This window comes from Trachemys scripta, chromosome 4, assembly GCF_013100865.1.
Source record: "Trachemys scripta elegans isolate TJP31775 chromosome 4, CAS_Tse_1.0, whole genome shotgun sequence".
NCBI classification, from domain to species: Eukaryota; Metazoa; Chordata; order Testudines; family Emydidae; genus Trachemys; species Trachemys scripta.
In genome coordinates this window covers 127,432,183-127,455,508 of record NC_048301.1, presented here as the reverse complement: position 1 = coordinate 127,455,508, position 23,326 = coordinate 127,432,183, and the positions used below count along the sequence as shown (strand labels likewise).

At 50.8% G+C, this 23,326-nt stretch overlaps 1 protein-coding gene across 1 annotated transcript in view; it reads left to right on the top strand.

Annotated features, from left to right (window-relative positions):
- The first annotated feature begins 276 nt into the window (after positions 1 to 276).
- The window catches only part of GRM4 (glutamate metabotropic receptor 4), a 217,772-nt gene continuing 194,722 nt past the window's right edge, over positions 277 to 23,326 (top strand). Inside the window, exon 1 of the mRNA XM_034767394.1 lies at positions 277 to 1,205. The gene's annotated coding sequence lies outside the window, so the exon portion shown is untranslated. The remainder of the gene's footprint in view (positions 1,206 to 23,326) is intronic.

The window sequence follows — 23,326 nt, the reverse complement described above, 5'->3', positions numbered from 1 at the left end:
CTGCCTTCACTTTCGGGTGTGTGGGTTTGCAGAGATGCCGAGGGTGTGCTGGGTGTGAGATGTGTCAGGGTTTGTGAGTGTAGGGCGTGTGCGTCGGCCTTTAGGGATGGGTGTAGGATGGATGTGAAGTGTATTTGCACACACGATCCTCTGCCTCTCCCCTCCTCCCCCCCCCACACGCCGCCAAGGTGTACTAGTGCTTTAAAAGGCTGGCCAAAATCCGAGCCTGGGGCTTCACCGCAGCTCCCAATGCAAAACTTCCAAGGCTGGCTCGCTCTCGCTGGCAGCTGAGCAGATGTTATCCGACTGAATTTAGTTTAGCGTGAATGCAGCTCCCTTCCTCTGGCTCATCTCCTACATCTCTCTCTCTTTTTGCAGTGCTTGGGGGGCGGGGGGGGGGAGGTGCATGGACCGTTCCCTCGCAGCTGATCTCTCTCGTTCTTTCTGGAGGACCTTTGAGGTTTTAAATCAAGCACTGACCGACAGCAAGGATTCTCCCTTTCCCCCGACGCCAGCCAGCAGCTCCCTTTTCTCTCCCCTCCCCAGCGGCAGTTCCGCCGCCTTATGCGTCAAATTTAAAGGGTTTCTTTTAAATTAATAAAGCAATTGGATGATGCGCGCTGGCGGAAGCGGGTTCAGCCTCATTGCCCCTGGAATACAGCTTTCTTTCAGCAAGATCTGGGGTGGATAACAGAGCCCCCTTCCCGCCTGGCTTTGGAATCTCTTTCAGCACCATGCAAGTGGGCAGCTCCTCCGGGTGAGCCGTGTGTACCTAAACCGGCTTGTCCAAGAGGGTGTGTGTGTGGGGGGCGGGAGGATTGGCACCCCCACAAAAACAGGACCGAGTCTGCATTATTCCTTGCTATCAAGGCGTGGAGTGGAGGAAGCCGGATCTCCGCTGCAGCCCCGGGGAAGGGCTCGGAGATTACTATTGCAGGAGAGGGGGAACTGGCCGTGCCCAGGTAAAACAAGCCAAAGAAATTAGCCACCGCTTTCCGGGCTGCCCTGGGTGCTGGGGGAAGGAGACGAGTGAAAACTGCCATCGATTGAGCTGCTGGGCAAAAGGCAAGCGGAGGGTGGGAAGGCAGCCAGAGGCTTCGGCACCACAGGATCCGTGGACAGCTCCTTGCGAGGCTGCTCCGGGCAGCCAGGGGCTTGGAAAGCGCCGGGAGGATTCGGATTTCGCCCAACTTGGGTGCGGAGGGGTAAGTTCAGTTTCTCTCTTCCCCCCCCCGACCCCGACCCCCGTAGGTGCGTTTCTCGTGGGGCGGGGTTTTCAGTCAGGTCCGGACGGGGCTCCTCACCGTGAGCGAAAAGTGGCTTTTAAGGAGCAATCCCGAGGACCGATCACCTTCTCTTCAAGACCAAAAATGCCCCTTCTGGAAAGCGTCTGACCTGCAGGACTGTAATGAACAAGGTGTGTGTAGGGGTTACGGGGGGAGCCTAGGTCCCATCCAGCTATCCTAGCCTTATTACTCTTCCGATGCAACGAGGGGGGAGGAGTGGGAAGACGGTTTACCTCAGAATTGGGGGCTTTGCTTGTTGGAGGACATGCTAGCGAAACCATCAGCACAGCCAGAGTCCCGCTAATGGGTTGCAGCGCATCATTGGGATTGCAGGAAACGGTTTGAACAAGAAGGGGACGAGGGGAGGGGTGGGGTGGGGTGGGGTGTGGGGGGGAAACCTTCCTTCTCCTGCCATAAATATAACAGCACCCAAATACCACAGGGGCAGAGAGATGCAGTAGAGGAACAGGCACGTAAGACCTTAAGTCAACATGTATTTTCCGCAGCAGGCTGGGTTCTGTTCCCTCTCCCTCTTGTTCTTTTAATGTGGCATCTGCATAAATACAGAGGGATTGTTTGAACCCCGCTAACATTTTTAAGGGGGGTGGAGCAGACTGCGCCGATCTAAGCTGCCGCAGAAAGACTTTAAACAAGGATTAAATCAAGCCCAGCGTGGAGAAAGATGCTTGCCAGGGGGAGCAAATGAAAGGAACCAAGGAGGAAGCGATTGAAGCTGATCCGGACACTGGCGGGGTGAGCCGCTGCTAAGTGAGCCGGATTCAATGTGCTTTCCGAGGCTGCTTGGTTGTTTCAATTTCACTCTTTCCTCAACTAATTTGCATCGTTAGTAGTTTGCATCCGCAGCGCCCCCAGTAGTGCTGGGGACTGTCTTCCCCCTCCCTGCGGGTCTTATTGCTTGGCTAATCCTGCCTGGTAATTAGCCCCACCACCTTCCCCAGAGCGTGACTCTGGGACTGGAAATCAGCCTCTGGCTTTTGCTAACCGCTAGCATCCCCTCGCCCCCACATACACACGCTGCCCTCTGGTGCTTGCTTGCTTGCTTCTTGCCTTGTGTTGCACAGTCCGTCTAGCGGAGGCCGGACTCCTATTACAGCTGTTAGGGGAGGGGATGCATTTCCCAGTGCTCTCTGCAGGGGAGAATGCGAACGGAGGCTAGGGAAGATATTGCCAATGCCAGAGCAGCGGAGTGTGACTCACAGTGTGGACCAGTCCAATAGATCCAGGCACCTGTAGTTACTGGTCAGGCTGTCTCTCCCCTGGCACCCGCTTTTTGCATTGCTGCCTTGCTCTCGAGCCCTCCTGGCTTTCCGGGAGAGATGGAAGAGACTGGAAGGACTAGCTGCTCGGGCTTCCATCCACAGCAGAAGGGTAAAGGTGCGTGCGGCCATCGCAGAGTAAATAGCAGCTACCCTTGTTAGGCCTGTGGAGTTGTTGTAAATAGAGTGTGAGTAGGTGAGGAGGCCGTGTGTTATCTCGGTTGTCTGTAAAGATCAGGGGCATGAGGCTAGCTTCCCAACAGCCTTTACATTTCCAATAAGCCAGAGGTGCTGGTGCTCTGTAGAGGAACCACTTCAGAAGGTTGGATCCACGCCTTGCCTGTATCCTGGGTACAAACACATCCATGTGTGTTTCTTTTGGGGGCTGTGGCCCTCTAGTCAGAGCTGTTGTGACAACAGAGCTGGGGTTTCTTTTTAAGAGAAAATCTGATTGGTATCTGACAGCCCAATGTCCAAGGGTAACTTGCCGGATGTCCCCCCATCCCCCACCTTTCTATTATAATGTATTTTAAATGTCATAAGTTTGTTGTGCTCAACTCATCCCTAGCAGGGTGCTTTTGTCTCAGAAAACCGCCACCATCATATTGCTTGTGTCTGCACTTAGGAGGCTCAGGGATGAGTCATCCTTGTTGCTGGCTGACCTTTGGCTTTGGGTTTGAAGAGGGAACAATACAAGGCTGGGTTGGAGGAGAGAAGTGGAGTGGTGGAGAAGGTCCCATGCACTGGCTGGTTGCCCTAGGCACAGCCTGTGGGTGAAGAGAGACCATCAGATCGGTTGAATGCCTGCAGGAGCTCAGGGAAATACCAGTAGTTAAATCAAGAGCTCATCTCACTTCTCCATTCCCTGAACAGCATCTTGTTTCCTTCAACTACCAGGGAGAGCCTGAGTTCAGGTCTCCTTCCTTACAGAAGTTCCTGCTGCTCAGGGGGAGAGAAGGCATTGGACTGGGAAAAGGCTCATCCCTGCCTTGCAGTGCAGCTCAGGACTGAAGGGGACAGGGTGAGGAGAGAGCCCCCCTCCTTTCTCAATCCCCACTGCAGTTTCAAAACAACATGCTCCCAGATGCAGTGCTGTCTGTGGGGAAGTTTTTGCAATTGCTCCTTTTTCTTCTGCCATGAATACAACACACTTCTCCTTCATTCATATATCGGAGCCAGTGAGTTTGGCCCTGGGGTGGGAGCTCTCTGAAGGGAGTGAGGGGTAAATCACAGGAACATAGGTCAGACCACGAGTCCTTTCCTGTCTCCCACAGTGGCCAGCACCAGTTGCTTCTGAAGGAGGTGCCAGATGCCCCTGCAGTTATAATAAAACCTCCTCTGAAGGCAGGTTCTCCCTGACCCATCAGTTTGGGCAGCCTTCCTGCTTCATAGCATGCTCTAAAAAAAAAGGGTGGCCCCAGGGTTAGTGTGCTAGCCCTGGATTTTGTAGATCCAGCTTCAATTTCCTGCTCCATGTGCCCTTGGGCAAGTCCCTCTGTGCCTCAGTTCCCCATCTGTACAATAGGGATAATAGCCTTCCCTACCTCACCGGATAAATGATTGTGAGAAGCCCAGATACTCTGGTGTTGGATCTAGAGATCCAAAAAGCAGAGAGGGAAGTGAAATAGAAGTTTACACTCAGAACAAAATCCCCCTCCCACCCCTGATGATGTTCCTGGCAGTCCCAATTCCCCAACTTCCCTGACAGCTTTCCATGGCCTCAGTGCTTAATTTGTAATGAACGAGATGCCGGGGCTCAAGCAATTTTTTTACTTTGATAACTGACGCAGCAAGCCCAGAAGTGCCGGGGCTCTGAACTACCAAGCCCAGAGGTGCTGGGGCTTAGCCCTGGCAAGCCCTGGCACAAATTAAGCCCTGCATTGCTGCTTGTCGATATCAGACTGGCAAGTGCATGGGGCTATTGGGTGACAGTTCCTCTGTCAGCCGAGGCTCAGAAATATTGTCACAAAATATCAGGGGGAAAACTGTGCTTTTCAACTTTTGCATTGCTTGCCTGATGGTCTTTCACTCTCCTGAATATTTGAAGGTGGTGGAAGAAAATCAATGTGCTGAAAACCGCTTCACCTAATCATAAACCACCATAAAATAAGAACATAAGAATGGCTATACTGGGTCAGACCAAAGGTCCATCCAGCCCAGTATCCTGTCTACTGACAGTGGTCAATGCCAGGTGTCCCAGAGGGAGTGAACCTAACCGGTAATGATCAAGTGATCTCTCTCCTCTCCTCTTCTCCCACCCTGAGTATTTTTGTGCTGGCCCCTTAATCTTGCTGTTGTTGCTTGGCTCGCTCAGGCTCTTTTCCCCGTAGTCTTCTTGTAGCAATAAGAGTGCCCCCTCTCTGAAATGTAACGACTTTACATGCACATGCATTACACATCACGGACCAGCAAGAAGCCCCTCTGGGGACATCAGGATATGCTCCACTGAAACTGCCTTGCCTATCTGCCAGCACTGAAGACTTCCAGTGATGACCGGTTGGAAAAGGGGTGTGTGGATGGCGGGTTGTCAGTTATTAGTAGAGTGATATCCTGGGACTTGCACAGGGGGTGGGGGCGATGCCCCCATGCATGTGGCAAGATCCTGGGCCCCTGTTTGCAGCTGATGATTTCTGATGAGATGAAAGTTGGGCAGTTCTGTCATTCTACACCTGAGCTGCCCCAGTTAGCGAGTGGTTATCAAAAATTAATGTAAAGGTTTCATTGCATTTCTACAAGCAGAAATGAAGACCAACTTCTTCCAACCCCGATGCTTCGGTTGGGATTGTTTATTAGTACAATCAATGCTGGTTCAAATCAGAAACCCTGCTTTGTTTCTCTGCCTGTCACTCTGTCAAATCCTCTGATCTCTGGCTGATACGTTCTCCCAGTCCTCCTTGCTGTTCCTTTTTGGTGCGATACAATCCTTGAAAGTGAGGGATTAAGACTGGCTCTGTTTTACAAAGAACAGGAGAGGGAGGACTTGCCTGCAGTTACATATATTCAGATGTGGCCTGATCCAATGCCCATTGGGAATCTCTTTCTATTGACTTCAATGGCCTTTGGGTCAGGTCCCACGTGAGGGGGAGAATAGTTTTATAATGACCTAAATGAAGGCTGCTACTTCCCTTTGGAACGTTGTATTATTATTTATGAACTTTATTTATTAAGAACAGTATGTTTCAGAGATTTCTACTTAGTAGCGCTCCGCTTTCCTTTAAAAAATGAGCATGCAGAAGATGTTGCCATTAGCTGGACCACATCCAATGGAGGTAGATATTAGCTTTCTTTTAATTGGGTCATGATTATGTAAGAGCTCATGGTATTGGCCTTGCTAGTTAATCCAGACATCCATTGAATTGGGGCCTTATTTTAATTAAATGTTTTTTTGTTTAAGTACAGGGCCTGTGTTTTTCTACTAAGAACTCGCTCATAGCCTTGGGGCTACTTTTCTTGCTTAGGCAAACAAATACTGGGCAACTTAACCTGAATTCTTTAGGCTTCCACTTTGTTTAAGCCATTTCTTGACTACTTCTCCCTCCCCTCGCCCCCATTCTGCTGTACTTAACACAGGCTTGGCAGCAAAATCTACAGCCAAAGCAAAGTCCCCCATAATAGCCTCTCAAGTGGGGAAAAACTAGTGCAAGCTAATTGGAATATTATGCTGTGATAAGACTGTCCTCGCTCTCCAAAGGATTAGCAGGTGGAGAAAAGGGTCTTGCTGCTGGTTTAAACTCACAACAGCTACAGCAGCGAAACCAAGAGAGGATCTCTCCTTGTTGAGCTTTTGCACTGGGGAGTCCATGCTAGTTAGGATTAGTGGATTTTAAGCACTTCAGCACCTCTTTCCAGTAGGGAGGAGGAAATGTGGTTTAGGGGTTTAAGCGGGGGACTGAGAGCAGGGGCATAATTTGCTATGGGTCAAGGGGGACAGTTGCCTCCCCAGACCTTTAGTCTGGCACTTTCTCAGACTTCTGACAGGTCTATATGCTCCACTTTTTGCCTCCCCCGATGTCGCAGGAAATAACATATTCACATATAATTTTCTACACGCTGACACATCTTTTCGCCCCCTGCTGCCCCAATTTTTTTCTGAAATGGTGCCCCTGCCTGGGAGGTAGGACTTGTGGGTTCTCCTCCCCAGCTCGGTAAAGGTGTGGATTAGTGGTTAGAGCAGGGGACTAAGAGGCAGGACTCCTGGGTTCTATTTTCAGCTCAACAGGTGACTTTGGTGGGTGAAGTCACTTAAGAATGGCCAGACTGGGTCAGACCAAAGGTCCATCTAGCCCAGTGTTCTGTCTTCCGACAGTGCCAGTGCCAGGTGCCCCAGAGGGAATGAACAGAACAGGGAATCAAGTGATCCATTCCCTGTCACTCATTCCCAGCTTCTGGCAAACAGAGGCTAGGGACACCATCCCTGCCCATCCTAGCTAATAGCCATTGAGTTGAGCAAATCATTTCAATCGCTCCGTGCCTCAGTTTACCCATATGTAATTTGGGTGCGATCTTTTCCTTCCTACCTTGCACGGGCACTGGCGAAGCTGAATGAAAGCCTCTACAGCCTTCTGAAATCATGGGGCGGTGGGCTCATCTGTGCAATGTGATGACGTTACAATACAGCTCCAATAAACTCAACTTTGTATCACTGAGCTGTTACGGTGACCTAAATCATAACCGTTTGGGAACCCTAGGCCAAATTCTGCTCCCAGGTACATGGATGTAACTGCATAGAAATCAATGCAGTTGCACCATTCAGAGTAAGAGTTCGTCCCCTCTTAGAGCTGGTATGTAGCATGCAAAGAACTGCCCTGATGTTGTGAAATCCTGTGATCTCTGCATGCTACAATTGCCCTTGCTTTCCCTTTCGGTATGATCTAATCCTTGAAAGCACTAGGAGGACCATTTGGCTTATGGTGTTGTGGAAGAATTTCACTTAACTGTTCTGTAATGAGGACCTCTAACCACTTCTGGTCCCTCGCTGAATTTCTACCCCCCCTAATTCGAAGGCTCTGCTTGTGCCCATTTCACTTGTCAGGCAAACAATGTGGCTTCAGTATGGGTGTTTGTATTTACACCTTAAGGGCCAGATCCCCAGCTGCTGTACATTGACGTGCCTCTAGTGAAGTCAACAGAGCCCCATTCCTTTCCATCAGCTGAGGAACTGGCCCAAGATTTTCAAAGGGGCTCAATCCTGCTCCCATTCACTGCTGAACTTCCACTGACTTAAATGAGACCAGGATCTGGCCCCATAATTCTCGCTCCCGTTACTGGGAGCTCTGTGGTTGGAATCCCAGAGTCTCTTTGGCAGCTCGGCAGTTGCAGTGTGGCTTCTGCTCCAGGAAGTCTGACGTTGTGGGGGTGCGATATTTGTTGTCGATGCCAACATACCTGTGCCAGTACAGTCTCCGTAGCATAGACCTACCCTTAACGATTGCCAGACCAAATTGGCTCTCTTTACAAGTCAAAAGTGGATGGCCTCTTGCTGCTGAAACTGCCAATTCCAGCTGAGGTCTGAATAACCCTGCCAGGTGTCTTCTGCTTGGTACAGCAGGGCTGGCAATAAAGACTCTGGAATTGGAGTTTAACGGTTAGTGGTGGCCCGGGGGGATGAGTAGTACAGTCCGCTTGAAATCGCATGGAAAAACCTTTGTTGGGAGCAGATTGGATAGTTTGACTGAAACCTCTGCAGACAAGGCACCACAGGCTTCAAGTGTTTCACCTTCATGCCACATTTGCTGAGTTGTTGGCTAAAAAGACTCCCCCCCCCCCCCCCGCAACTGGCAGCCCTGAAAATTCATCCTAAAATCTGGGATTCAAGCTGGGAGTGGGGGTGGGATAGAGGTGGTATCTTTATTACTCATGCAGAATTATCATTGGTAACAGAGTCTGTAGTCAAGTGGTCATGATAGGGTTAAATGGGATACCCAGAGTATTTTAGGGTGAAGCTATGTTCCACCTTTCCCTGACTTCCTGATTTAGTCCCCCTGCCCCCTTGTTGTGATGCAGCTTAAATAAAGCAGCAAGCTCCCAGCCTGCAGTCTTGAGTAGACTTAATTTTCCTACCCCGAGTGGTCCCTTTACAAATGCTTCCATGGGCCTGTCTGCACAGCTCCAACGCAGGGCAGAACTTGGCTCGGCAACGAGAACTCTGCCAACGATTTTGGTGCTGCTGCATGAGCCGGAGAGGAATCTGCTTCCCTCTCCCAGAGCTGCGTTGGCTCAGCTGGTTTAACAGGAGGAAAAAAGAAAGTAACTGCTGATGTTTGTAGGTCCTACAGGGAGGGAGGTATTGGTAACGTGGCTGCTTTTCAGAGCAGAACCCCACTTTAATGGAGACCCCTATGGCCAGCTCAGAGGGTGTTCAGCATGAATTCAGCCTCTGTTGCAGAAGTTGGAATATTTTCCAGCAGCAACATGGGAGCGGGTATGTGCCCTGAGTCTGTCTGTAGGATACAGTGAGCAAGCCAAAATCTGCTCAGACTGCACGTCTGCACCCTTGTTGACTTCAAAGTGCCTTTGGGCTTTGAGAGCTTGGATGAAAGTGCCCTTGAAGTTGCCCTGTAAGGAGTGTACTCAATTTAAATTGAAGGTGGAATTTGGCCTGGCAAGTTGATGTCTCACTCCATGGCTTAAGCACAAGGATACTGTGACCTAACCATTTCCCCTGGCTCTGAAGTGCTTGTGCTGCATTGGGAGTGGAGGATGCCTCTTCTTGTGATGATATCTTTGAATCTGAGGTAGCCGGGACAAGCCACAGCTACCGTCTAAGTGAAAAGCATCAGTCACTCACTTGCATTGGAAGCCTCGCTGCCCAAGATCTGCCATGATTCCCACCACCAGCTTCTGACTTATTGATACCGTGGTGGGTTTGCCTAGCACATCGTGACGTCAGAAAGCTGAGCAAATGGACGGTGTGGATCTGTTAACAATTGTTCCCTCTTGTCCCACTTACCGGATAAAGCTGTCCACGAGGGAAGCAACCACACTGCAGCCAGGACAGAGCCGCTCACCCAGGCCATGTCTCACTGCCCTTTATTGAAAAGATTACGCAGGTGGAGTGAGGTTTTCAAAAGAGCCCAGAACCAACATAAGTGGTCAGATTTTTCACAAGAGCTGAGGATGCTGGGTGCTGAGCTCTTGTGAAAATCCAGCGGTTGGTGTGATGACGCCAGCTGCTGGGAGGGCCAAGCTGTCTTAGAAATCTGGTCTCTCTTTAGGTGCCTAAATGGGAGGAGAACTCTTGGGGGAATCCAGTCCTATTTATGGATGTTGAATCCTTAAAAGTGTGGCCCCGAGGACCCTGGAAATCAATCCCCGTTGGCCAGAGATGCTGAGTGGCCACACCATCAACTGATTTCAGTGGGCACGGAGCATCATAGTTCCAGATTAACTTGGTTGCATAACACCATGTCTCTGAATGGGTCTCACTGGCAGAGGGAATTGAACCCACGAGCTCTGATCCGAAAAGCAGGAGGCTTCTATTGCCTAAGCTAAAAGACCTGAGTCTGCTAGCCAAGGCTGTAGCAGGGTCTGTATCTGCAGCCCTGGCCTCGGCTAGAGGGTGACAGAGCGCCACAGTGGGCTACAATTGCACCATTTGTCAGTGATGTAGGAGCCCCCTAGAATTCAATAGGGACAATGTAATAATGCTTTGTACTGAGATGGCAGCTTTCAGCTGGAGATCTCCAAGCACTTCATGAGAGGTAGTGGTGTGTTAGGAGGGATGGGTATTCTGTTTTACAGATGACTAAAGGGAGATCACCTATCACTCTTGGGAGGTAGGTGAGTAACCAGTCCATTATAGCAATGTACATAAGCACCATTGCCCTGTATTGGATGGAACTGTGTGACATAGGTCCTGTATGGTGAACAGCTAATGGAGATTCTCCGTCACAGAGGAACAGGGCTTTTGGAGCAGGAAGGTCTGGGTTCTACCCTCACTGTCGTGAAGTTCCCAATGGCCACAGGCACAGGGGGTGGCATGGTGACAGCTGTGAACTAGTGTGTGGCCATAGGTTTAGTATGATATTCCTATGTAACAGGGGTGTGTGTGGAGGGGTGGGGAACACAGAGGCTGTCGTCCTGTCTATGCTGCATTCAGATGTGTGATTGAAACATGTGGAGACATGCCCAAGCTAGCTTTGATCTAGCCAGCTCCAGCAACAAGAGCAGTTGAGGCAGCATGAGCTAGCCTAGAGTACATACCCCAGGTGGGTTGTACAGCCCGGGCTGCCATGGCTTCATGCTATTGTTACTCAAGCTAGCCTGGATATGTCTAGGCTGCAGCCACACCTCTGCTTCCGGTGCAGACAGACTTTAAGTGATGGGCCTGAGTGAGTCACTGGCAAAGCCAGGCGGAGAACGCAGGAGTCCCAGCTCCTGATCCTCCAGCTATCAGACAACACTCCTGCTATGGAAACCATTGATTGTAGGGAGCTGGGCAGTCAGATGCAAGCAGAGAAGTCAGTCATGTAAGGGGCCTGCAAATCAGGCTGAGAAGTACGAACCCTCTAGAGCGACAGCTGTAAACCACCAGCACTTAATGCAACGCAGTGTTTTATTTAAAGCATCCTGTGTTCAAGGCCATTGCAATCAAGCTGAGTGAGAAATGATGCCACGTAAAAATGGGTCTGAATACATCGGGATGACGCCAGTGAGAGCCAAGGTGCGCTATAGAGGACAAGTTGCAGGCAGGAGGCCAGGGCTATATAGACTAATGGACAGTTAGGGCCAGGTCCTCAGCGGGTGGAAATGACCAGAGACCGACTGGAGTCAAGGCGGCTATGCCTATTTATGCCAGCTGAGGATCTGACCCAGTGTAAAGATGGACTCAGTCCCTCAGCTTGAGGGTGCTCAGATCCTTAATGGGTTGGGCTTATAAACCCTAGCTACATTGCTATGAGGTGGGTTAGTATTTTTCTCTTCATTTGGGGAAACTGAGGCAGAGAAGGGCTGGGAGTTGTCTTAAGTTTCTGCAGTGAATCACTGGCAAAGCTAAAATCAGGGCGAGAGTGTTCCTAGCTGTGTGCTCTGCTCACTAGATGCTGCTGCTTCTGCCCTGCTCCCCCACCTCTTGCTGTCTTATGGTCAAGACACAAGTTCCAGGTATAATTCAGTCTGCAGCACAAGGCAGCTTGCAGACAAGCTACCACCCTCGGCAGCTTCCCTGTGTAACGAAGCGAATGACACAGTGGTAATATGGATGCGCTGCCCTCTCCATCCAAAGACAGACCTGAGCTATTCATTTAACACCTTTAACACTGCCCAGGCACTTTTCCAACTCATCATTTTATGGCAGTGTCGGCAGGAAGTGCCACCCAACTGTGTGCTGGGGACACTAAAGCGGGCCGTTAAAAACTCCATAATCCCGTGCTTCCATCTCCCTTCGTGGGATAATGCCATCTCCCAGCCAAGTGCCATTCGCCCACTGCTGGGCCCAAGAACTGCAGCGTGGTGCTCTCAAGGAACAGGCACAACCAATGCAACTACTGCTGAGAAGCACTATAGAAGCGGGATATTTTTGCAGTTGGACATGTCAGGTCTCAAAGACCACACCTGTGGTGGTAGCCGTTATGGAGGCTGTGGGGCTGGCAGGACTCAGGTGGGCTCAGGTTAGATGACCACGTGTTAAGATCCTAAATCCTGTCTACACTCCAGCCTGTGCCAGTGGAACTGCACCCATTGGGAATGAAGGGTCCAACCCTCCCTAGCCTAAGGTACCATTCCCCCACATCACCTTTCCTCCGCTTCCCAGGCGAGCAGATGACACTAACAAATGCTAATTAACGTCTCAATAACATTAAGCTGAGCCGCTCTCGGAATGCTTCCATTGATAATCGAGTTACAGAAAGCCAGCCCAGGAGCGGGGTGCTCTGAGCGGGGTAAGTGGACTTGGCAGTTCTTTCCGAGCAGGATAGATGGAGCAGGCAAACCAGAACTGGCCAGCAGCATTAATATCCACTTGTGAAAGTCCTGATGTTCGTTAAGTGGGTTTGACTCGGGCAGAGCGATAACCAGAGCTGGGGATTTACGGCCCAGGAACCTGGAAATGCGCACATCATCCGATTAGTTACCATGCCTTTTGCCAGATTTCGGATCCAGCCTTTGGAGTGTGTGTGTGTGTGTGGGGGGGGCCGAATCTCTCATTTGAATTAGAACGAGCCATCAAGACGGGCTCATTATGTGCTGATAAAGCGCTCGTCTGGCGTGGAGAGGCTGGGGTTGTGCTTTGCTTTCCTCTTGCTTCCGTGAATAAATCCCAGGCTCTCTCGCTGTCCAAATAGCTCAGCTGCAGCTGAGCTCAGTGGAAACAGAGAAGGGGAAATGCACCATCGCACACTTTCCGTGTGTTTGCAGCTCTGTGGTTTTTTGGTAACTGAAAACCTGGGATTGGAGGAGGGGGAGACGGGGGACACAATATTCTAGATCTGTGGATGTAACACTTACATGGCCGTTGTTCCTAGAGGCTTCAAACAGATCAGGGCTCTGTTGTGCCAGGCGCTGTACAAACACGGATGCTGTATTTTGAAATGGTAAACAGGAAGGTGGGGGGGGAGGAGTTATCTTTTGATTTAGCCACTCAGTCCCATGTAGTGACTCATGGGCTGTCACATACAGCTGCCTGTGTGGATCCTCTAGTGGAATGAGCAGAATTACCCTTGAACAGCTGCTCCTGTATCGTTTTGGCAAGCACTGGGATAGGTGCAGAGCATGAAGATGGGTGGATCTGTTTATTTAACTCGGATTTTCTTTCCTTATGCTTCTGAGTGGGGCTGGTGCCCCGGGGCTACAGCCGCTGCACTGCAGCATCCCAATGCCTTTGAACCAGGATTCCCCCCATCTTAATTCTGCAGCTCAGACTCCCCTCCGACTCCAGCTATTTAGGCCTTGCTGTGTGCAGGGGATAGCGGAGTGCTTTTCAGCCGGAGTGAAATACCTACAGAGCCAGGCTGACTCGCACCAGCTGAGGATCTGGCCCCTGGCTCAGTGGAATTGCCGGCTTGGGTATCTAGATGACTGTGTGCCAGCTTTCGGAGGCGAGGTTCTGTCTGCATGGGGATTTGGGCATTTGCCTCTTTGCCATGTGCCTGCATCCAGAGGCACTTTTTGTGAGAGCGGGGATTTGCCTCTGTGTCCCGATCCAAAATACCTCCTCTCCCACACCCCCATTAGCCTGCTATGTGCTGTGCAACTGCCACCTCCCCACCCCAGAGGTGGGTGCATTTCAGTGGGGGTGTGATTCTTGTTTAAGTGCTTTGGGATGCAAGTTGCCAGCTAGATGTAAGATACAGTTATGTAAAAGGGTAACCTAGCTCCAGGGGAAGAGTCCCCAGGCCTGGAGGATGCACCAGTAAAGCTGTTAGCAGCTGAATTATTCATCCACTGAGTATGTTAGGCTTCCCGAGTCCTCTCTCCCCATCCTCCCCGCCCAGTGCTGCTTTTGTCCTCGTTCAGCTTCCCGGGACTGCAGGAACCCGTGGGAATGGATGGGGAGAGCGGCCGGTAACAGCCAGGTAATCGGGACCCTTTGCAGAGCCTGAAGAGAGGAAATCAGCGAGGGCTCTGAAGCACATTGGTCATTTTAGAGCTGGGGGTAGGGGGCAGAAAGTCACTTTCGAATTTTGCCTGTTTGGACTCAAGATTGTATCAGCTTTTTGGAGCAAGAGGAGAGAGGGGTGTGTGTGTGTGTGTGTTGGGGGAAGGGGTGGGAATCACTCCTCTCCTGCCCTATTTCCAACACACTCCTTGGACCCTCTCTGGCTCCTTGTAGCATCTCACTTGAGACGGGGAGGGGGATTCAGGGGAGTTCTTGTCCTCTCATTATTTGCACCTCTTTGTTACCTGCTGTGATATTTTTACCTTCAGCTCATTCAGATCATATGATCAAAAGATACATGAGAGGGAGAGAGAGAACAGGAGGGAAATAATCTTATTTTAAAAGAGAAGCCGCTCCCAGGCTCTCTAGGCGCTCCAGGCTCTGCTGAGCTTTACTGCTGGGCCTCATTCCAGAGCTGTGATATAATATTTCCCTTGTGGTTCCGTGGCTGATGTCGCAGAAGCTGGGACCAGCTGAGCAGGGTGTCTCCCCTCCCCCGCCCAGCCCTGCCCAGCCCTCTTTGCACTCTGCAGAAATGTTCTGGCTCGTTGCATTTGCAGTCTGAGCCAGTGAGATGGGCTTTGGGTCACTCAGTCCTCAAAAGGAAACCCACAGAACGGTTGGCTGCTGAGTGGGTCTTTACTCAAAGGGCGAGCTGCACAGGGATGCTTCAGAGAGCGCTAGATAAGGGATTTCAGGATCCTGGGCACATCCCTTCCCACCCCTGCATTGTGGCCCTGCCCATGCTTAGCAAGGGGTAACAAGATGGTTGGTGGGAGGCTGGGGGAATCTCTTCTTCCTAGATCACCACTCCTGCTCTTCTGAGTGTCTGGGTTTCACCGGAGGAGGAGGAAGACTCTGCACTTGCTTCTCCAAGCAGAGAGCACTTCTGCTTTCTGGAGCAGAGAACGCTGCACATGTGGGTCCCTCACTGCTCAGTGTCAAGGCCCTTTAGCACCTGCCTGTTGGATCTAAGCCTTAATCCAGCCCTGTGCTTAAACCAGGACATGGCCTCAGCATAGGGCCCTTTCTTTATATTGCAGTGTTCTAGGCATGTCCCGGTTTGATGGGCTTCAGTGTCTGCCATGGTGCCAGCTCTGCTCTGGCCTGTTTGTCAGCTCCTTGCAAGTCAGCTGGGGGAGGCTGGGAACAGGCTGTGTATTGAGAAGGCTACATTTGTCAGCAATGGGAGCTGGAGACGTTCAGCATCTCTCCTGGCGGGTTCCCTTCTACAGGATGCCAGTGCTCTGTAGACCGCACCAACTTCCTGGGGGGCAGTTCAGAGTGCCCAGATTGATCTTTGATACCCTATATGGTTTGGGTCCTCGTTGCTGGAGCCCCTCACCCCTGTCATGCAACTTGACGTCGGCTGATGAGCTCTTGCTAAGAGTCCTGAGATGTGAACATCTGGGGCCTGGATGGGTGTGGGGACATGGGGCATATCTGGTCCTGCAGCAGCCAGCTTCACTGGCCGTCAGTAAAAAGTGCACAGCTCCCCTGGGCTTTGCCTGTGGCCTTGGGCTAGGGGCTACATGTATTGGTTTTCTTGTTACAGGTCGCGGCTGTTTTGCTCGATTAGCATCTATTCCTGTTGTTTTGCCTTGTTGCCCAGAGAGGCAGTTCAACACGCTGGAAATAAAGGGCTCGGGGACCTTGTCTCGGGCTCCACCCTGACCGGATTTGAACCCGGCTGTAAAAATCCGCTGGTGTGTCTAATGCAGCAGCAGCAGAGGGCGAGCGGAGTGAGCAGCACAAAGCCTCTCATTAAGGACCGAATCCTGAGTTCCTTTCCCAGCTTCTGCCCTCGTACGCCGGCTGACCGAGCTCCATTTGAGGTCAGTGGGCCAAATCAGGAGTGATCTGATTCCTATGCAAGTCCATGCCACTGGGATGAGGCCCCGGGGCTTCACTCAGGGCACGTCTATGCCAGAGGTGTGATTTCCAGCCCGGGTAGACGTACCCAAGTTAGCTCTGATCGAGTGAGCGCACTAAAAATAGCAGGGTAGCTGTGGGCAGCGGGATGTCCCTAGGGTCTCGGATGAGATGGTGTTTGGGGCAGCTAGCCGTTCCCGTTGGCCGTGCCTTTGCGACTATACTGCTATTTTTAGCACTCTAGCTTGATCGAAGCTAGCATGGGTAAATTGAACCAAAAAGGAAATGACACCTCCAGCTCCAGGTGTATGCTTACCCTTCGTTTTGGCCTTAATAAGGGCTGAGTTCGGAGCTCAGGGTTTAGCCCAAGGACTTAAGCGGGTTCTAGCTTGTGCATTCCTAGTGTTAAAACCAAACCCACACTTGCTAGTGTTATTAACTAATAGAACAAAAAGTTGTTACGTTTGGTTCAATGCCAAGATCAAGCTCCTTATCTGCTCCAGAAGTGGCGGCATTTTGGTGGGGGAAGAAGTGGTTCCTGTATATTCACAGAACATATAAGGAAGCCCCACCCCCAAAGTACAGGTCCCTAAACAGGCCTGAAAAGTTCTGATGAGCCTGCAACTGCTGCATTTGTGCACCAAAATGTGGGTTTGAACGTGAGAACCAGGTGTTTGTGCGTATGTGTGCAGGGATAGTTACCTGTGTAATTACCCAATCTTTGTGCGCACACCAGTGGGTTTGGGCAAGGTGCTTAAATGTACAGAGCAAAGATAGCTTAGTGGTTAAGGTAATGGGCTGGGACTCAGGATATCTGGGCTCTGATCACTTGATATATTTAGCTCCTGTTCTGGGTTGAGGTTTCTAGGCATTACCAGAATATAAATAGTCAATAAGTGTTGCATGCTTAGCTTAGGCATGTGCATAGAAACGCTTTGTTCTGTAGCGTTCCAGGAGTTATGTACCTGTGCAATATTTATTATTCAGATCGAGCAATGAATATTTATCTAGCTCAGCATTGCAAGAGTGCAAGGACAACATACCGGTCCAGGCACGGAATCTCAACTGCCCTTTTACAATGACACTTCAGCGATGAAGAAAAAACTAATTTTGTTCACCTGTCTCAAAAATATTATGGACCCAGGGTGAATTGAGTTCTACAAGGGAGTATTGCCTAGACGTGGATCCCAAGCCCAGTCAGCGTGGCCAAGTAGCCACTGGTTGTACAGTCCTTTGTGGCAGGGGAGATAGGACTTGGCAATAAGAGCAATTCTTTGAGGCTGATGGACACAGACAGACCCCGAGGTGCTCCCTGGAGCCCTGATTGTGTTGTCTAGTCTCACTGTCTGTGGTTTCCCGCAGTCATGGAACAGACTGCTAGCTGCTCTCCTTTAGCTCAGGAGTGAGGAGAAATGGGTCTGCTCCCCAGTGATTGGCTCTGAACGCTAAGCTTCCCTAAAGGTTGGGAGTGTCTAGGTCTGGGGTTTGGGCCTATGGCCATTTCTATTGGTGATTAGTTTTTTGGGCCTGATTCTCCATTTTCCTGGACCCTGCCTAGTTCCTTGCATTGCCGCAGAGGGAGTGTAAACTGCTACCAGAACAGAATGGGAGCGTTTATACTCCTTGGGCACTGGTGCAAACTGTCCCGAACTGATGTAAAGAGCTGCACAAAGGAATCCACTTGCAGCGAGAAGTTTTATGGGTCCTGCAAAACCCAGTAACTACGCTACATGTTCTGGAGCACCATCTGCTGGCAACTTGCTAGTGACATCTATACACATCCAGAGCACTCTTGTAACATCAAGGACAGCCCATGAGTCCTGGCAGAGAACTGGACACTCTGCCTAATGCAGCAATAGGGTGGATCCCTCATTGGGAGAAACACCACTTCAGACGTCATCCCTGTAAGAACTGCCACTATTGCTGCTTAATTAAATCCTGTCCTAGTGACAAGGCCGCTCTGAAGTTCAGGCCTGGCCGGGGTAGCTCTGTCAATCGAAACAATTGATTGTTGTAAATTAATCTTTGGCTTGGGTTTCTTTTGTGACCAAGATTTAGGTGTCAATCCTCATTATACAAGGACAACATTCCTCTTTGGCCAGTCAGTGTGGTGATGCGTGTATAGGACAGTAATGAGAGTATATGGCTCGTTCCATTCATGGGTCTGAAAGCCAGGCCAAGTATCACTAGCCACGTTTAAAGGTGGAGAGACTGAAACAGTAAGAGGCTAATGGCCTGATTTTTTAGTGTAGTGAGCACTGGTGTCCATTTACCCTTGCAATGAGCCCAAGAGCTTGGGTGTGGCTAAAGCATACCTCCCAGAAAGGCAACCGGTCTGGATTTGAAGACCTCTGGAGAGAATCAACCACTTCCTGTGCTAATTGTCCTGGTTACCTTTCACTGTGTACCTTCTTTCTTAATTTGAATGTGTATGGCTTTAACTTTCCAGCCACTCTTTCTTGTTATGCTTTACTGTAAGAGCCCTTTAGTACCTGGTATTTTCTCCCCAGGAAGGTACTTACATTTAAGTGCTCAGCACTTGTGAAAATCAGGCCCTAAGGGATTTTCCCAGAGTTCAGCATCAAGTCAGTGGAAGACTGGAAAAAGAACCCAGGAGTCCTGAATCCCATGACCCCACTGGCCTGTGCTGTCTGGTCCCAGCGTTGCAGAACTTTGTTGAGGGTTGAAACTCACAAACCCGTTGTCCTGGGTGTCCAGGAGTTCTGGATGTCCATGGTTTTGGATCACTGGGTTCTCCATACGGTGCTGGCTGACCTTTGAGCTAAGCCTCCCTTGCCTAGGACCATGAGGCACTGTTATGATGTGCTAAGCATGTCTTCCCAGCACGTGAGATCCAGGGCTTTCTGGCTGGGAATTTACTTTGAAAATACAGCAGGGGCAGCCTGGGAATCAGAAGCTTTCATGCTGCAAAGCTCAGATGCTCCTTCACTTCTGAAGCAAACAGCTTGACTCTGGGTAATTCTGATTGCTTAAAAGCCCCGGCTGTCAGAAATGCTTTGGAAATTGGCCTTCAGAGCAGTGTTGACAGGCGGAGACGTACATAATTTATTGGGGTTAGTTCAGGCAGGGCCCCTCCCATCTGGGAAAGCCACAGATCAGCTGTATCCTCAGCTGGTGTAAATGGGAAGCGCTTGGGTGACTTCAGCGGAGCAGTGCCCATTTACATCAGCTGGGGATCTGCTATCAGCCCGACATATCTAGCTCAGAGACCAAGTTCTGTGTTTAAAACAAGATTCAATTAAACTGTTTCCTTGTGCTAAATAGTCAAGAGCTTCCCGCTCAGGGAATGCAGTTGCCTGCTCCGCCTTTCTGTTTTTCTGTGGTTTGCATGAATAATACACCGTCCTTAGAATAGCCAGCAGCTCTCATCCCTGTATCTCAGAGGCTTTGTAAAGATGGGTGAGAATCATTGGCCCCATTATCCAGATGAGGAAACTGAGGCACAAAGATGCAGCGTCTCAAAGGCAGCTAGGGCATTGAGCTACACAGCTCCCAATGAAATAAATAAGAATTGGATGGCTAAATGCCCTAGATAGATATTCAAATCCTCTAGCTATCTTTCTGCTTCAGGTTAGCCCCTTTCTCCAAGAGGGCTGATGATATTGCCTAGCAATTAGATTGTGATCTTCATCAGTAGATTTCAATGTGCTATACAAAAGAGGACAGCGTCCTTATCCCCATTTTATAGAAGGGGAAACTGAGGCACAGAGGCAAAATGACTTGCCCAAAGTCACCCAGTAGCCAAGGGAGAACTAGGACTCAGGTCTCCTGAGTCCCAGTCCAGTGCTCTAGCCACTAGGCCGGAAGGGCTGTGGATACACATTGATGTTTGAGGTCCAAGGATGCATGAATATCAATGAGATAAGGAGGGCAATAAACCCTCTAGTGGGTTTTGAGACTCACAACTGAAGAGGTCATGTGACTTGTCCTAAGATACACAGTAAGTCAGTGGGCAGAATCAAAACCAAACTTAGCGCTCCTGACTCCCAGACCGTTGTGTTAGCCACAAGACCCTCCTCCTCCTCCTGTTATAATATGCTAAGTATATGATGTGCTCTTTGGCCCACAGCTTTGGGGCCCTTGCGGTGGCTACCCAGGACAAACCTCAGCTAGGTCAAGTATTATCTCCACCACACAAGTGGGGAAACTGAGTCACAGAGGTGAAGCAACTTGCCCAAGGTCACATGTTGAGTCAGTGTCAGAGCTGGGGGTGAGTTCTGTCTCCCAGCCCCCTGCGTTAAGTCCTAGACCCCGTTGCCTTCTCTAGATGGGGCTCGCATCAAGTGCACTTTGAGTGGGCTGGACTTAAACAAGGGCATAAATGAACGGAATGGGGGAAAGAGGGCAGCCTCTGGTTGAGGATGGAGGAGTGCTTAAAAAGAAAGCAGGAAATAGCTTTATAATGGGAGGAGTTTCTTGCAGCCAGGGATCCTTTTTGAGAGCCTCCAGATGACCCCAGGTGAAACCTAGCTGCTACCGTTGAGGCTGCCTCAGCCGTCAGCCCCTAGAGTGATCCATTTGTGTGTCAGGCTTTGTGAACCCCGGGGGCTTTGAGAACCAATGGGGAGAGTGAGAACATGCAATTATGCCTCAGCCTTCCCTCCCACCCGTGTGCCAATACCAGCTGGGGAGGTGGGGGGAAGGTGGGACTGAGCCAGGGCTTCTGTAGCTGCACCGCTGTCAATGCAGGTAATGGGGAAAGAGGGACTGGCTGAGGGGAGATCTCTCAAGGGGGATACCATTTGCATGTGTAGACTGCTGGAGCGCTCTTGCGAGGCACCGCAACCCAGCTGGCAGGGCGAGGAACAGTGGAATGTGAATGCCAGAGAAGGCTTTGGCAGTAAGGATGCATCTTTCCTACGTTCTAGCAATGGTTTAAACGCTAACTGTTGGGTGCACTGTATCTTTGCATGGGTGCTCTTCCCTCGGAGTCAATGCCCCAGCATGGTGGGGAAGCGCACTGCTCTGCACCAGAGGGCTCCTCTTTCGCAGGAGACGTGAGGTGGATCTCCTGATTATTTGTGGCCATTAAAGAGCCCGTGGCCCTTAAGAGTATGGGTCTTTGGGGCTAGTGCTTTGATCCGATTCTGGTAACTCCCCATTCTGCCTCCCTAAAATGAATCCTTGTCATTTCAATGTAATAAAACCTCGTTCATCGCTTCCTGTCCTAAGTTGCTTGGTATGCCCGAGAGGTGGCTGCCTGCTATGCTGGGGTGTGTAGACCGATAATAGGCTTGTAAAGTGCTTTGGGATGCAAGGTGCTGGGGCAGAGGGTTCTCGAACTTTCCGAGGGCGGGCTAATTCTTCCCAGAGAGCCGGTCTTGTGGACACCTTCCTCCCGCTCCCCTGTTTTGCCTCTTTCTCTGCTACCTGGTCCCCTGCTCCCCCTTCCTACTGCAAGTGCTACCTAGACACCCTATCCTCTCCCTTTGCTCCCCGGGATCATCCTCTCCCTCTGGCAGCTTCAGTCCCCCTAGTGACTCGTGTGGTGGTCTTTACGTTCCAAGCTATGAATGCTTTTGAACAATTGAATTATTCTTTTATTCAAACATTATATAGTCCAGTTGCCAGAGCCTGCTGTTCTGATGGTCCCCACAGTCCCTCTGCCTACCAAAATGGAGGCCCTGCCCACCTGTGGTCTCTGCAGCCGTATTCTTACCCCCAAAAGACCCCCTGCTCCACACAGGCCCTGCAGGGTTGCTCCTGTTTCCTCCCCTTCCCCGTGGAATGGTGTTCCCAAATACGGACAGCTTGGGTAGCTTCTCCTTATTTCCTGCTCCTCCATTGAGGAACTTGAAGACCTGCAATGGCAGCCCCATGTGGTAACTAGCTAGCTCTCCCTGCACCATCAGCCCATGTGGATCACTGTACTGTCACACTGCAAGATGTTGTTGTGAAAGCATAAGTGCCAGTGACTGCTGCTGGAGTATTGTGGGTTGGTTTGCTTGCCCAGGGATATGAACAGCTCTCTGTGTACGAATGGTATAAGCAGGGCAGCGCCTACATTTTCTCACAGAAAACGGCAATGGAGCAGAAAGCACCGAGATCTGGGCTCCCGTTAGAGCGGTGCATGTGAGAAATGACGAACGGCCATGGGACTTGGGGAGGCAGCGTGTAAGCGAAGTTGGTGCAATATTTTGATGTGTGTGGTTCAGGCATGAAGGAATGAGTCTAGCCCGTGGGAAATCGAAGCTATGATAAGGGATGTATGTGTGTGCAGGGAGTCTCGGTGAATTGTGCTTTCATGAAAAAGACACCGAGAGAGACCAGCATCCTAGATAATTTCACACTCCACATCTCATGCCCATTTGCCAGCCCAGTGTCACTTTACAGGGGAAATTTGAGAGCACAGATACAAATTTCCCTCTACATGCAGTTAGCATAGAAATGAATTGTAGAAACATTGACGTGGCTGGATGGAGACAGAGGAAGTGGGGTTTGCGTGACCCAGAAAGACAACTCCCCTGGGGTCGCGGGCGAAGCCGATTGTGGTAGCATAGCACTGTCTCTGTATTCCGATAGCTTCTCGAGGTCTCATTGTGCTGGGGGCTGCATGTACACAGAGTGCGAGACAGTCCCTGTCCCAAAGGCTAAATAGAGCAGACAGAGAGTGGGAGGAAAACTGTGTTATTAGCCCCTGCTTTACAGAGGGGGAGCTGAGGCACAGAGAGGTGAAGTGACTTGCCCAAGGTCACAGAGAGAATCTGTGGCAGAGACCAGAACTGACCCCAGGTCTATTTGCATGCCAGTCCACAAGACCAGCCATCCTCTCTCACCGCTTTTGACAGGCTGAGCTGGTGGTCTCATGGCAGCCCTTATGGGGAATCTCTTGCTCCTCGGGGGTTCAATCCTACAAGGTACTTGATTTCAATGAGAGTTGGGGGTACTCAGCAGCACCAGGCATTGCTCAGCTCCTTGGGGAAGTGAGCCCTGGGTCAGCAGGGTCTGGGTGTGCTGTGGAGACAGGCGTGGGAATGCTTTGTATGGCTTTCAAGAGGCCTCCTTTAGCCATGCTCTGGGAGGAAATGAAGAGCTCTAGCAGGACCACGGTCCAGCCCTATCGAGGTCACGCCGGGCACTGGCAGAGCTGGCCTTTCTGCTATGAGGCAGTGTGGGAATTAGCCAGGGAGGGTCAGGATGAGGCGGCCATTTTGTCTCGCAGCTGCTGATGAGCAATTGGTCGGACAGGAGCATGGGGTGCAAGGAGCCATGTGAGTCCGCAGCAGCTGGAAGGAGGGTGGGGTGCAACCAGGTCCCTCTGGGAGGGAGACTGATTT